Source organism: Lissotriton helveticus, chromosome 12 (genome assembly GCF_964261635.1).
Source record: "Lissotriton helveticus chromosome 12, aLisHel1.1, whole genome shotgun sequence".
Classification (NCBI taxonomy): Eukaryota; Metazoa; Chordata; class Amphibia; order Caudata; family Salamandridae; genus Lissotriton; species Lissotriton helveticus.
In genome coordinates this window covers 635,051,938-635,067,308 of record NC_136073.1, presented here as the reverse complement: position 1 = coordinate 635,067,308, position 15,371 = coordinate 635,051,938, and the positions used below count along the sequence as shown (strand labels likewise).

The following is a 15,371-nucleotide window of genomic DNA, read 5'->3' as shown; positions in this document are numbered from 1 at the left end:
TTAATTTAACTTTGATTTAGACAATGAAACAAAACACAAAAACCTAGTGCTTAATCCCCGTAGCTGGAAAAATATTAATTTGTCCTCCCCCAAATAGACGTAGCAGTTAAGAATACAATATAATTAGCCATATCATCCCATGTTTCCTCTAATATTAGATTTTCAAACGTTCCCTCTGGCTACATGCCCTCTAACCCCCTCCTATTCACAGTGGTTGAATCACAGTCTCCTCCCGCCTTTAATAAAACTACCCGTTCTAACATTGCTCTTATGGAGGCCCTAACACACTTTTATTTTGTTCTTATGCGCTGTGCCCAAATCCATGTTTCTCTCCTCACAAGTATTGTATGTTTCAAAAAACTCTTACATCCTTGCATTTTTTATACAAAAAGCTCCATCCCCAGTGATCTGCACACCTAACTGAGCGCATACCTGCTCATTCCATGATTTCCTGACCGCTCGGTCTGTATCACAGGCAATTTGCCATCTTCCATGTACCTAGCATTCCATTCTACCTCACTTTTAAACCACTCTTGCTCCGCCCCCCCCATTTGTAAATGTATTACTCACCTGGCCCCCGGACAATAATTAAACAACTACAATACCCCTAATGTATTTGATCATGACAAAAATAATCCATACTAAAATCGGAAAATAGTGTGCAAGCGCGAGTGGAAACAATTGTTACAAATTAAATTGAAATTTATGTGTTAACTCTCTCGTCAACCACCATTCTCAAATGTTGCTGAGAACTTGCTCTATGTGGAATCTTTTGAATGTATACAGTTCTTCGTTTCAAGTTTACTCTATTTCCCGGGTACAAAACCCACAGAGGGCAGTCATTTTAATCATCATTAGAGGTGGTATGCACACCGTTTTTCACAATGTAATCTGTATTGACTGTTCATATAAACAAACTTTGCAAATTGCGTGCAAAACTGGGCTGTGCCTTGCCCTGGAAACACCAAAGTTACTGCAATCACGTGGGGAACGTCGAGTGAACGCTCCACTCCCAGATGCACTGCGTGAAATGGATCACAGATCCAATGCATGATTCTCCGTTTGACCATATTCTGAATTAATCCTATTTAGTCCATCAGTAAATCACTATCACTAATAGAAATTAGCCCCTATCACTAATAGAAATTAGTGATAGGGACTATTTTTTTTTACAGTAAAATTAGGAGTCGCGCACTCAGCGCGTCGCTCAGTGCGCCCCCTGGTGTGCACGTGTTGGATGCACAATTCATAATCTGTAGGGTGCGTGATTCCAACGCGTTCGGTGCAAGACTTCTAAGTGTTTGGTGCACGAGTCTGAGGCGTTGGGTGCGCGACTCCAAGCAAAAAATTGCAAAGAAACTTTAAGGTGTACATCAAACTTTTGTGTTTAGTTCTTAGGTGGCTCTAAAAAGAGCCCTTGTGTTTATTGAGAGATTTTGGTACCTACAAGTAAGTACCTATGCAGAGTCTAAAGTTCAAGAGGAAGACTCTGTTTCCCTCATCTGTAAAATGTACACCATCTCTCCTATAGATGCCATGCATATTGAAACACAGGTTGTTGTGGTAAATGGACCCCTTTCTATAGTGTCCGAGAAAAGCAGAAACAGATTTATTGACACTAAAATGCAGTACTCCTTTTAGACTATGAAATGTGTTTTGGTAAAATGCAAGGGATAGTGTTGTTTGTCTAGAATCACACAGTGAGTATGTGTGCATTTAGGAATCATTCTGAGAGAAGTACTCTATACTAATGTGTAGTAGAACATTTTGTGGAATATGTGCAGTCACCTTATGTCTTGCAGACTAGTACATGTGTTTTGGTAAAATGTATGGGATAGTGTTGCTTGTCTAGAATCACTCAGTGAGTCTGTGCATTTAGGAATCATTCTGAGAGAATCATTTTGGTATTTCATGTGTTTGCAGACATATAACTGATTAAAAACCTATTCTGTTCTCATATTTTGGTAGGATTAGAAACCAGTCATTGTTTATATATTTGCAAAATGAGTCGGGCTCCTACACTAATATGGAGTACCACTTCCAGACTAATAAATGTGTGTGAGAAGTTGGCCTGATGTATGATGTCCACAATTCTGTGGGCACCTTGTATCAGTCCAAACAATCCCTTATGGTGATGGTTGTAAGTCAACCTTATAGACAAGCTATCCTAGGGGTAGCGTGGACTAAGCAGCCTTAAAGGCTAAACTCAAGAGGGCATGTGAAGCCAGCTGTTTTCCCATATGCAATCCTGTAATATCAAATGAAAGGACACCACACAAGTTATATATTATAGAAATATATGTATTTATTCTCAGAATAATCCCCTATACTCTTTATGAGTAAACAAGCACAAGCGTTTAAACAAAAGCACAATATAACATATGAAAGTTGCACGTTTATGGATGAGGCCGGTGGCCACTCAAACCATATATCAAAAAAGTGGTATAAGTATCACTAATCGATCAGTGGTAAGGCCTAGGGCCTTGGGAATCGCTGGGACTACACTGGACTAACAGCAGTTAGGACGGGAGTAGCCCGCGGGATTCGGGTGCAGCGCTAAAAGCACACGCATGCACCAATGCAAAGTCAATGGTGCGTAAAAGTTATCGAGTTACAGTTTTAGGAGTCTTCCCACGGGACTAGAAGGACAAAACTTTAGACTTAGACTCTAGAGGTGTAAACCACTACAGGAGCACCGGCGTTCAAGAGTTACCTCACCCACGGGAAGCGGGTGCACAGGTACAAAAGCGTGTCGGGTTTCGTCGTGAAGATCTAGGGTGCCTGGAGGTGAAGATGCTGCACGCGTCCAGAAGAGAAGTGTCCGGTGTGATCCAAGGGTGGATCAAAGATGTAGAGAACCTGAAAGCAGAAGGGACAGAGTCTGGGTCACTAGCCAGTGACCAGGGAGGAACCAGGAAGGAACCAGGCGATGTCGGGCGCAATCATGTGGTTGTCGTGAAGCTAGTCTCCGCTGCCACGTGGACTCTGGGGCACCGAGGATGTCCAGGAGTGGATCACGACCTGTCCCACAAAGGCTCTCGCTGTCGGCGGTGTCGGCTTCCGGATCGGAGTTAACAAGCCTTGGCAAGGGCACCCCACGCAGGATTCGAAGATTGCTTCTTACTCGGACCAGGAAGGTCAGAGCGGGTGCTCCTTTTCAGGGGAGCGAGGGCCAGTCTGGAGCAACCAGACCAGCAGTGTAAATTCTTAGCTTCGTCGGTACTGGGGCCACTAGCCAACGGGCAAGCGACCGGACCAACGCTTCGAGCAGGAAAATGCAAAAGGGCCCCACGCAGCACTCGGTGAGTGTGGAGGGGTGAGCTTCGGTGCAAAAGCTGCTCGGGGCTGGAGCTTCTCAAACTCCAATGCACAGCTTCGAGGAAGCCTCAGGAGCTGCACGGTCAGCGCTTCGTAGTTTTTCCAAGATGGCCGGCCCCACGCTTCAGGTCGCCTCCACGGGTCTCAGCTTTGCAGGGACTGTGGATCGGGCAGTTGGAAGGCAGGAAATCTGGGTCTTGTCGATCTCTGTCGCTCGAGTTCCGGCAGGAACTGCAACAAAGCAAACGATGAGTTGCTGGATGGTGCCTGTTTGCACAGGGTGGTCACTCCTTGACCACAAGGGAGATTCTTCAGTCTTCTACGTCGAGTAGGATGTCGAAGGGTCCAGAGTTTCGTTTCATAAGTTTCAGTCAGGATAATCTGATGTGCATTGGCACTGCTCCCACCTTTATTCCAAATCTGGGGGCTGGATTACCTGCTAGGTCCCTCCTATGGGTGGGGCCCAGGAAGGGGGTGGTAACACCCCTTTCCCTTTGTCCTGTTTCGCGCCAGGACTGGGGCTGGAGTGCCCCAGAACCGGTTTGACTGGATTTTGCATGGGACACCTTGTGTGCCCCAGGCAGTGTCTAGTTTCTTTCAACCCTCCCTGCTCCAATCCACTATCTCCTGTCTGGGGTGGTGTAACACCTCCCTGTGACAGGCCTCCCCTGCCAAGTTTCGGTCAGCAGCAGGAGGTCAGACTTGTGTCGGGGCAGCAGCATCCATTTTGTGATGCTGAGGCTCTGGTTAGGATTAACCGCGTTTTAAGTAAAGTAACATGTCTTCTCCCTCTAGAAGGGTGGAATGCTACCCCCGTCGCCAGAACTGGCGAGGGGGTAGTATTCCAAAGTGTATGACACCAAACACGACATGTTTTGATAAAGCCAAACCATAGTTAGCAATAACCGCGAGGATTATAATGCACTTAAGAGTATATGGTATGGCAGTATCACTGGAACAGCTATAAGGAAATGGTTCCGAAAGCTGCAGACAGGCTCAGCTCATGCCAGAGCACCATCTCACATAAAACCAAGCACTCTGCCTCCAGGATTGTTAAGGCCTGCCATAGGAGTGACTGATAGGTATATATGTGTCCAGATATAGGTTTAGATATAGGTATACTATATCTAAGCAAGGGGTGATTACACCACCTTGCCCCAGCTGAGTGATCAGCCAGTTGTGTCGATTTAAGTACCAGCCAGGGGTGGCAAAAGATATGCTGCAGCCCCTGGTAGGCCTTGGATGCACCTATGCCCTGGGCACCTATAGTGCACTGTACAGGGGCTGATAAGGTGTCCAGTCCCAAATTGGTGATGTACCTAGGGTACATGGAGTCCATTTAAAGAGAGAGCAGATAGCCTGGGACCCTGATCAGCAGGATCCCAGGCCAACTAAGTCGAAAACCAGCTAAACACTAGGCAAAAAGTCTGGGGTAACCATAGTCAGGTATCCACCTTCCTACAATGTGTTTTGGTATTATCCAAGGTATAGTGCCTGTTGTCTAGAATCACAATGTGAATCTGTGTGTCTTTAGGAATTATTCTGAGAGAAGCATTTTGGTATTTGACTGCTGTTGTAATCCCATAGTGAGTCTTTCAGTACCATGTAGTAATCCATTCACTAAAGTAAAAGTCAACCAATTATGAATTCATCCAGTGTCTCTTCTTATAGTACTGTAATGATTCAGTCAGTAAGTATGTACTCATGCAGTGAGCCATGCTTTAGGGCATGGAGTGCTTCAAAGTGCTATGTATTATGCATGTAGTGGTCTAACTACCTTCACACTTGTGCTTCAGGCGTACAATTTCTTAGTCAGAATTTATGTGAAATGTGTTTGTATAGTAATATAAAAGTATAATTTATAAAGTTATTAATATACACTTATTTGTTAGGTTAGCAATGGTTGTCCAATTGCCAAAGAGGAAATGGTTCCCAGAAATGCAGAAGAAGTGATAGCTGATGAAGTTCTAGGCAGATGTCCTAAAGACCCAGTTGTACACTTGTGATTGCAGTAGTATTTGTAGTGTACAACAAGAATCTATTGATAAATTACGCAATTTCTTACGAACATATAGTAAAAAAAAGTGTTAAACAAAAGATTAAGCTGTTGCAAGGATTAGACCCTTGCAGAGTAAAAAAAAATACTGGTTTGCAAGTTCATTCTCTGGCTTGTCTTTCTAGGAAAGTATGTCAAATTGTTTTTCACCATTTCAGGATGTTGGCAGTACATCATAGTCAAATGCAGAAGTTAGTGAGAATATTGTATTATGCAAAAAGTCCAGCACTAAAGTTAAATGAGTTGAACAGTGCTCTTTTGCGTGGGTCAGTATCAGATGTGACGAAGGTTTGTGATGATATTGAGTTTTGTTACTTTGGTCCTGAACAAGAGAGTGAAGAAACTCAGACATTAATAGAAGAAAAGGTTGTAGAGAATGTTGAACATAGTTGTACAAAAAATGTTGAAAGTGAAATTCCAAAGTTTAAGGTGATTTCATGTGAAAGGCCACATTTTTCTTGTATTTGTTGTCGGCGAACTCACTATACAAATCAGACTAGGAGTGTTGATTTGTATTTAGAAAGTGAGAAAGACAATAATGATATGTGGAAGGAATTTGCAACTTATTTGTTGGGAGAGAATTGTTTGGATTTGGGTTCTGATCAGCGTATTTGTCAATATTATTATAACAAATGAGATGAGAATAAAATGCCCGCTACACCTTTGCATAATAATTTATAGTTAGTTGCTATTCCTTCAGAATTGATAGATTTAAACACCTATAAGTCTATTCTCATTCAATGTGTGTACCCGTTTCAGGCCATTGTTCGTATGGAGCCTAAAACAGGTAAATTGCCTCCTTCAGATTTACAAAGAGGATTAAAAGGAAGAGTTGTGTATTTTCTTTCAGTCAATTATGCACTACACATACATTCATGTAAACTTTCACACACTAGCATACAAGTTTAGCTCTTTTTTTAACCAGAGTAGTTGGTCTGAAAATAACAATTTTTTCTTTTTGTTGTTTTATAATTATGTTGGGATATTTTGTACAATTTATTTTTTTGTTTTTGTTTTTTGTAAAATGAAAAAAAACTCAACGGGATGAACAAAACAATGAACTTTAGGGCAAAAAAAACAGTGATGGTTATCCAGTGCCCTGCAAACTAAATCAACAGATTGCTCCCCGTAGCACAGCAATCTATTGCATTTCACGCAATGTATTTTTGCGTTAGCCAGTTGAGGCCGTATGTCCAAATTGGATGTTGAACTGGACGCCCCCGAAGTGCTTGGAGCTTGTGGTGCTGGTGGTACACTCTGCTGCAGTCTTCTGCATTCCTCTCTTGCAGGATTTACTGGATGCATGCATTGCAGATGTTTAAGCATGCTTGCAGTTCCACAAAAATATTTCTTGTTGGGGTCTCCACGAGATAGAACTGACTTGCAAATTTTGCACGTTACCTTCGTGGCATTGACTTTTTTAAGTCCCTCTGAATAAGTACAAAATTTCCAGACAATCGATTCATACTTTTTGGGACATGGTGGTTCTGGAACAAATTCTTCTTGATGAGTGTGTTCAGAATCTGAAGATTCTTGTTGTGAAGCCATTCTTGATAGTTAGAGCACAACCAGGTGTGCAATCTCCAAAAAATAGAAGGTCTTCTTAGAAGAGGTCTTCTCCCAAGGAAGGTCTAAGAAGAGTGATTGAAATGGGTGTGGTCCTTCAATACTTTCAATAGGAAGTGTAATGAACCAATCTAATCTCTTTTTTTTGGTCACATGGTGTCTGCGCATGGTACGCGCACACAGTTCGTCCCCAACTGGCACCGAGCGCGACTTCGCAAAATTAGATTTAAAAGAAATGTAACTTTATTGAAAGTTAAAGAATTTTATTTTTATGATTAGCTTAGATAATGTGTTGTGTTAATATTTATATTAAATAAATATATATAGGTTTTTGAACATTAAAAAATTCCGCGGGGGTCACGCACCCACCGCGTCCGATATACATATGACGTCATGCGCAACCGCGCGACCGTCAGGTTCCGTAATACGTACATCTCGCGTATGCACCACAAGTGGCGTGCCAATTGCATACCGTCCGCGTTCGGAACGTCGTACTCGTCGCACACCGTACGCGGACCCTACACATCAATCCTAAAATGGCAGATTCATTTCGCGCAATGAACAAGAAGGGTGCGCTTTCGGTGCTCAACTTCTAAAAAAAAAAAAAAGATAAGTATATTTAAAAAAATATAAAGTAATTAAAAAATATATATTTATTTAACAAAATATTTTAAAAAATGTGTAGTGTAATTTAAAAAAGATATATCTAAAAATAAGTAAATTAAAAAATGTAGTTAAAGAATATAACAAAATAGAACAAGAAATATATTTTAAAATTATCATTTAAAAAACCTTTGAAATTGACTGAAAAAAACATAGGTTTCAGGCAGGTTATAGAGAGGAATTATATAAAAAACCTTAGAAATTCACTGAAAATACCATAGGATTCAGAGACGTTACAGTTAGAAATTAGCATTTAAAAAACCTTAGAAATTCACTGAAAGAACCATAGGTTTCAGGGATGTTATAGTTAACTGGACATTTCACTCATGCAAAACCGTTGAAATTCCTCCGTTATAGTTAGCTGTACTAACTGTAACTCTCGCGCCCGCAATTACATCATTCAATTCATTTAATTTTCCGAAAAACACACATTCACAGGATGATGTCATCAGTGATGTCATTTGAGATGTCATTAGTGATGTCATGAGTGATGTCACTGACTATGTCATGAGTGATGTAATATGTGACGTAATCAGCAGTGCATTGGGGCAATCGAGTTATAGTTAGCTGAACAAACTATAACGGGGGAATTTCAATGGTTTTGTACGAGTCAAATGTCCAGCTAACTATAACGTCCCCGAAACCTATGGTTTTTTCAGTGAATTTCCAAGGTTTTTTAAATGCTAATTCCTAACTATAACATACCTCAAACCTATTGTTTTTTCAGTATATATATATATATATATATAATTCCAGCGTGGCCCCAGTTGGGACTCTCGAGCGCTCTTGGGCGGTGCGTTCTGAGCGCAGCAGAGCCTCGCTGCAGTTACTTTCTCTCCAGTTTGCCGAAGCAGTTACTCGCGCACTCCCGGCTCTCCCAAATGACGATCCACAGATCCAATATGACATGCGTTATTTTTATTCCATAACAGCTATTCCAGCCACATTCTCTGTACGCGTTTCGGTCTCGCAGAGACCTTGTTCACAAGACTAGTTTCAACTGTTCTAGCATATCACCATTATAAATAAAGTAAAAAAAGTGATCAGAAAGTGTTTTTTCTGGGTACAACAATACATATTGACAAGAATGCAGTACAGACAACATTACACCGCAAAAGCACAGCAACAAATGCAGTGCTACAAGGTCTCTGCGAGACGGAAACGCGTAGAGAGAATGTGGCTGGAATAGCTGTTATGGAATATATATATATATATATATATATATATCTCCTTCCAAGAAAGAAGCAGAGGCCACGTAGGGGATGACAGGAAACACTTTTATTGAAGCTGTGACTCTTACACTGGAATTGGATCGGATAACTCCCCTGCCTTCCGCGGGAGCTATAGACCTGAGCTATCCCTCATTTTAAAAATTAATCTTCACCTTCACAGCGCTCGCTCGCGCTTATTTTAATTTCAGCCTACCTGCCCTCAGGGACTCTCCCTGCGTCTGTCAGCGCCGCGCAGCCCAAGGTGACGCTGCAGCGGCCATAGGAGCTCCTGCTCGCCGACTCCAGCGGCCGCTCCCCCCGGCCACGCCCACTGCAACTGGCCACGCCCATCGGAGCCTCATTAGGAGCTGAGTGCTAGCTCAAGCACAACTGGACTGGATAAACTCCCCTGCCTTCCGCGGGAGTAATAGATATGAGTAAACCCTCATTTTTACAAACTATATCTTTTCTCTTACAGCGCTCGCTCGCGCTTCCCTGGCCCCGCCCATCGCAATAGGCCACGCCCACCTGAGCTTTTTTAAGGAGCTGACTGCTAGCTCAAGTCCAATTGGACTGGACAAACTCCCCTGCCTTCCGCGGGAGTAATAGACTTGGTAAACCCTCTTTTTTAAATAAATAATTTCTTTTTCTCTCACAGCGCCGTTCGCGCTTCTCTGGCCACGCCCACCGCAATAGGCCACGCCCACCTGAGCTTTTTAAGGAGCTGACTGCTAGCTCACTGGAATTGGATCGGATAACTCCCCTGCCTTCCGCGGGAGCTATAGACCTGAGCTATCCCTCATTTTAAAAATTAATCTTCACCTTCACAGCGCTCGCTCGCGCTTATTTTAATTTCAGCCTACCTGCCCTCAGGGACTCTCCCTGCGTCTGTCAGCGCCGCGCAGCCCAAGGTGACGCTGCAGCGGCCATAGGAGCTCCTGCTCGCCGACTCCAGCGGCCGCTCCCCCCGGCCACGCCCACTGCAACTGGCCACGCCTCCTACCATCGCCATAAAGCATGTGCTTCTTTCGTACGCGCAGCGGACGGGCGCAGCGGGCGCGCCGTTTGCGCGCCGAAGGCGCGCCTAAGGCAAGCCCGTCTGCGCCCGTCCGCGCCCAGACGGGCCCAGGGCCCCGAAACGCTACCCATTCTTTGGCATACTCCCCCGCTGCACTCAGAAATCTCCAGCTGCCCCCCTGCGCTCTTCTATCCACTACCTGGGACCGCTTGGCATCTCTTGGCATTGCGGCCGACCTGGTCTCCCCCAGACTTACCCGTGCACCTGAGTTGCTCCCTGTGCCGCCGGAAACTTGCATCCGCATATTGTATCTTAACACCCGCTCTCTCCCCCAACATCACGCTGATATTTTTCTTCTGCTGACCGCGGAAAACCCTGACATCTTACTGCTCACTGAGACCTGGCTATCCGACCTATCCCTTCCTGATATCCTGGCTGCACTACCCCCTAACTATTATCTGCTGAACGCCAACCGGCCTCACGGCCGCCGGGGCGGAGGGGTCGCAGCAATCATCCGCAAAGATCTTCCTCTCATTACGTCTTCATCTCTATGCCTCCCCGATGTTGAAAATTTAGTAATTAGCCTGCCAACCGAAGCGGGGGCTCTGACCCTTATTGTCTTATACCGCCCTCCTATCCCAATGCCATTATTCCCCGTCACTCTCTGCGAGCAGCTCGCTGCCCTCATGACTTCCTCAGCCCGCGTTGCCATATACGGCGACTTCAACTACTGGTTCAACCATGCTGCCGCCGGTCCCCATGCTACCGAATTGTTTGAGGCACTTTCCAGCCTCAACCTGACGCAGCATGTTACCTCCCCCACCCACACCGGGGGCAACATCCTGGACCACATATGGACTCAAGGTATCTCATTTCTCGGTCCGACTGTCTCCCCCTGTGTCTGGTCAGACCACTCTCTGATCGAGTCATCCATCCTCATAAAGGGCCTGATCAGGCCCCCCTCCCGGCCTGGAGGGTCCGCCCGGAACTGGAAAACTCTGGACTCGCCCGCCTTTCTCTCCTTACTTGCCAAGACCCAGCCTCCTTTCCCCGAGTCCTTGGATATCAACACCATTGATGCTAACATCTCACACTGGTTAACAACGGCCAGTGACACTTTTGCTCCCCTCACCTGCTTCTCCCGCACCCATCTTAACAAATCCCACAAATGGTACAATTCCACCTTAAAGCAGCAACATCTGGAGCTGCGCCAATTGGAGCGCAGATGGCGGCGCCACTACCTCGGCCCCGACAGGGAAGCCTATGTGTCTGCGCGCAAAGCCTACAAAGCTGCAATTATCACCACTAAAACCTCTTTCATCTCCAATAGGATCTTAACAGCTCCCAACAGATCCAAGGAGATATTCAAAGTCCTTGGCGAATTGACATCGGACGCCAGGACACTTTCGATCCCACCTCCCTCCTTGGAATCTTGCACTGCCTTAAACTCCTTCTTTACTGATAAAATCATTGCCATCAAGAATTCCATTCCCCACTCACTTCCGCCCGCCACATCAGTTCCTCTCCCTGTTAATACATCTACCTTCTCTCAGTTTCCTGCGCTCGACCCGGAATCACTCACTAGACTGTCCATCCGCGTGAAATCTGGATCTCCCAAGGACTGCTGTCCCCCTTTCGTGCTCCGCGACATCTGTCATGCCCTCCCACACTGTATCCTTCCCTTGCTCAACTCTTCTCTCATCTCAGGCTCAGTCCCCAGCTCATTTAAAGAGGCTACATTGGTGCCCCTCTTAAAAAAGCCTGGCGCCGACTCAGCAGTCCTGGCCAATTATCGCCCCATCTCCCTCCTACCTTTCTTTTCCAAAATCCTTGAGGCTCATGTCACGACCTGCCTCTCACACTTTATCGAGGAATCCAACTACCTTGCACCCAACCAGGCCGGGTTCAGACCAGCCCACTCCACCGAGGCCGTGATCCTCGCTGTGCTGGATAATCTCAGGCGCAGCGAGGACAAAGGACATCCCCAGGCTCTGGTCTTACTCGATCTATCGGCGGCTTTCGACACGGTGGACCATAACATCTTAATCCACCGTGTCGAATCCGCCGGAATCTGTGGGGCGGCTCTGTCTTGGATCAAATCCTTCCTCGAGGAGAGGTCCCAGGCAGTAAGCATGGGTCCCTTCTGTGCCTCTAGTGTCCCCTCGTCCTGCGGAGTCCCTCAAGGATCATCCTTGTCTCCCCTCCTTTTTAATTTGTACCTTCAACCCCTCCTTCACTCCCTGGGTAAATGGGATATCACCGTGTTTAACTACGCGGATGATTTACAACTTATTTTTCCCCTCACTTCCCCTGACGCTGTCACCAATTTTCAGACTGCCATGACACACATCCAGCTTTGGATGAACCAAAATCAGCTCAAGCTCAATCCAGGCAAGACTGAGCTCCTCCTCCCGGGGAGAAGTGCACAGTTTTGGGGCCCTCAGTACTGGCCGATTGAGCTTGGAACACCACCTTCTCCTGCTGGATGTGTTAAGAGTCTCGGAATTCTGATCGACTCTGGACTCACCCTCAAGGCACAGGTGAGCGCAGTAACATCTTCCTGTATGTTTCAACTTTACAGGATCCGGAAAGTCGCTCACCTCCTTTCACCTGAAGCCTTGCTGCAAGTCCTAATAGCCCTGGTGATGTCCCGGCTGGACTTTTCGAACTCAATCTACCACGGTCTCCCTCAATCTTTGCTATCGAGGTTGCAGATCGTCCAAAACCAGGCCACCCGGTTGGTCTTCAAAATCCCCAAATGGCAGTCGGCCCAACCTTTATTACGCCATCTTCATTGGTTACCAGTGAACGAAAGAATTACGTTCAAGGTCCACTGTCTGATCTTTAAAGCTCTCACTGGCCCTGCCCCTGCTTTCCTTAAATCTCTTATCACTCCCTATTGCCCTCCCCGCACCCTGAGGTCTGCCCATCTCTCGCTTCTTGTTGTTCCCCGTTTCAAACTCGCAAGATCTGGTGGCCGCAGCTTTTCCTGCTTAGCCCCTAAGCTGTGGAACTCCCTCCCTCTTGCACTCAAGTCATCTTGTTCCCTCCTTTCTTTCAGGAAATCCTTAAAAACAATACTCTTCCCTCATTAAAATCTCCGCTCCCCTCCTTCTTCCCTTCTTTTCCAATCCAATCAGCGCCAGGAAACTTCCGGTGACAGTGCGCTTAAGAAATCCATAATAACATAACATAACATAACATACACGGCGTATGCATTTCGGCATGGTAGCCTTCCTCAGCGCCCAGAGTCTATGAGCAGGGTGTGGGCAAAAGAAGGTTATAAACAGTGTCCTGCCGCACACCGATAGGATCGCTTCTGACCCCACCTCCTAGTTGGTCAATCTACTTCACCTGAAGATTGGAGGCTGCAGCGGTAGAGGTAGAACCTTGGTTAGTACCTTGGTTTTCTCCAAAACTGACTACTGCAATGCCCTTCTCCTGAATGCCCAGAAAAAAATCATTAACCAACTCCAACTAGTTCAGAACGCTGCGGCCAGAGTCCTTTTAAACGTCCCCAAATTCACTCCCATTTCTTCTCACATCCGCCAACTTCACTGGCTACCGATTAGGAGCCGAACAGTATTCAAGGCCCTGTGTATCACTTATAAGGCAGTTAACAACGTGGGCCCACAGTTCCTTAGAGCAGCGTTCTGCCCGCTCGAGTACTCAAGAACACTCCACTCCTCCTCTAAACATCTGCTAAAAGTACCTCGAACAAAGAAGGTCAACTGGGGTGACAGGTGTTTCACTATCGCATCGTCCAAACTCTGGAACACACTGCCCCTCCACATCAAAACTGCCCCGACCCTCCTCAGTTTCAGGAAAAAATTAAAAACATGGCTCTTCCCAGCATAACTTTCTCCTCAGTAATGGTTCTGTACTCAAGCGCCGAGACACCCCCGGGTATTTGCGCGCTCTACAAAATGACTCAAACATAAACAGATCCCAGAATGCAGTTCTTCACTGAGGTGAGTGATACGGGTGAGTCAGATGCTTGTAGCGGCTAGGGCCTGTCATCTTTGCTTGCACAAGTGTCCCGCATGTAGCTTCTTTGGAAATGCTCCCTCGAGTCCCCAGAACCGCAAAACCTCCGAAGTGCAGGAAAGAAAAGAAAATGACGGGGGCACGAATGCCTCCAACACCGCTAGAATCTTTACGTATATATATATATATATATATATCCACGTTAAAGTAGAGTACAAACTGGAACAATTTTTGGATGCGATCTTCCCGGCTATGTCAAGGAAATTGTACATGCAGTTCAGGATGGGTAGTTTGCCAATTACATTTTTTACTAGTAAATGGGACACTAACCAAAGCACTGAGTGCCCATCATGCAATCACCATCTAGAAAATGAAACTCATGTACTCTTTTTCTGTCCTATATATCAGGCAGCACCCAGATGTTGGGCCAAACCAATCTGTAGGGACCTCTGATTCAGGGAATGTTCCACGGCTCTGAGAGTTCTAAAATTTGACACACACCCCCGATAGTTTTCGCAGTGTTCCACTTCTTAAATGCAATGTGGCTGAAGCGACGTACCTCCCTTATACAATGATTATTTGATGAACTTTTTGCTATCGCATTTTATTGATAATTATTGCATCTTCATGATAACTACTTTACATGGTTTAATACGTTTTTAACTTAGTATGTTTTTTGAAAATGACTAATTTATTATTAACACCAAAGTCATTGTAGTTTGTCAGTGTTTAACCTATTTATTCTTAATTGTAATGAATCTATGTCTCTTATTATGTGCTATTATGTCCCTGGTGGCCGAAATAAAGTATATATATATATATATTACCTACTGGCGGTCGCCAGTAGGTATATATAGTTAGGATTTTTTCTCTATGGGATTTTTGAAAATTCTATGTCTAATAACTTTGGCGTTTGTGGACGGAATTGGCTGAAATTTTCAGGAAAATGGCACATTTTGTTTCTGAGTAGCCCTTGAAAGGGCGGTTGGCCTCACTTTTAGCCCGAACGGCTGAATGGATTTGCACGAAACTTGGCAAAATTGTAGGGACTGGTAGCCCGATGTGCCTTTGCTAGGTCTCAATATATGTGCTTCAGTGGATTTTGAGAAATTAACGTTAAAAAAAAGATATATATCTGTAACAGCGGACCGGGCAGCGCTCCGGTTCGCGGACTTTTCGCGGTACGGAGCTTTGTGAAGCGAAGCTGATTGGTTCTCCGGCGTCTGTGAACATTCCAAACAGTCCGTAGCGGCCGCCATCTTGTCTCTCGGTAGGATCGAGAGACAAGAGGAGGCCAAAGCGAAGGGGCAAATGACCATAAGGGGGCATAGTAGATCCTCCTTGACCTCTTAGGTTTGATGTGGAGGTTTTAAAAGGGCCCCGCGGGGCAAAAAAAATAATAATAATAATAATCGAACGGCTGAATGGATTTGCACGAAACTTGCAAAATTGTAGGGACTGGTAGCTCGATGTGCCTTTGCTAGGTCTCAATATATGTGCTTCAGTGGATTTTGAGAAATTAACGTTCAAAAAGAAGATATATATCTGTAAC

General features: G+C 45.2%; 1 protein-coding gene across 7 annotated transcripts in view; it reads left to right on the top strand.

Moving 5' to 3' along the window:
• The window catches only part of LOC144799973 (butyrophilin subfamily 2 member A1-like), a 683,081-nt gene that overhangs the window by 278,210 nt on the left and 389,500 nt on the right, over window positions 1–15,371 (top strand). The window lies entirely within an intron of this gene.